Source organism: Nicotiana attenuata, chromosome 2 (genome assembly GCF_001879085.1).
Source record: "Nicotiana attenuata strain UT chromosome 2, NIATTr2, whole genome shotgun sequence".
Lineage (NCBI taxonomy): Eukaryota > Viridiplantae > Streptophyta > Magnoliopsida > Solanales > Solanaceae > Nicotiana > Nicotiana attenuata.
The window spans coordinates 24,225,141-24,225,901 of NC_031990.1; positions in this window are offsets into that span (position 1 = coordinate 24,225,141).

Here is a 761-nt window from a genome sequence, read left to right on the forward strand (position 1 = left end):
GTTATACACTATGATATATAAATATTATAATTATTTATATTATGATATACATTGATATAGAGACAACAATAAATTTTGAATAACTATATTTATAAATTCATAGTTTGGATATACAAAAAAGGAAAATAAAATTTTGATATTCATTTTGATATAAACAAAGAACGAAAGTAAAATTGTGATATACATTTCCCAAATAATCACCAATACGTGTCTTGGCTGGTATATATCAGTGTATATATCACGCAAGATTTTTATTGATATACATACACATGTATATCACATTGCATGTCAGTGTATATCACACAATATTTTCATTGATATACATAGACATGTATATAAATATGTATGATAGACATGAAATAAACAGATATACAGGGTGATATATAAGTCGATATACACTGAGATGTGTATTCACCCAAATTCGAAAGTTAAAAAAACTTGGAATATGTATAGTTACCTAAATTCATTCCTCTTTCGATTTATAACAGAGTATTTCTTTTCTGGACAAAATTTTTGTATAAATTTATAGAAAGTTGCTTGATTTCATCCATCAATGCTAAGTGAGAATGAAAAAAACTTAGTGTCAACTTCGAAAACGGGCCACGAGAATTCAGTTTCATGGTTGATCCATTTCTTTGGGCCTTTATTTATGCCAATTGCACTAAAATTTTCTGGTGTGAAGTGAGAGAATGAGGAGATATGGAGAGAGAGAGAGAGAGAGAGAGAGAGAGAGAGAGAGAGAGAGAGAGAGAGAGAGAGAG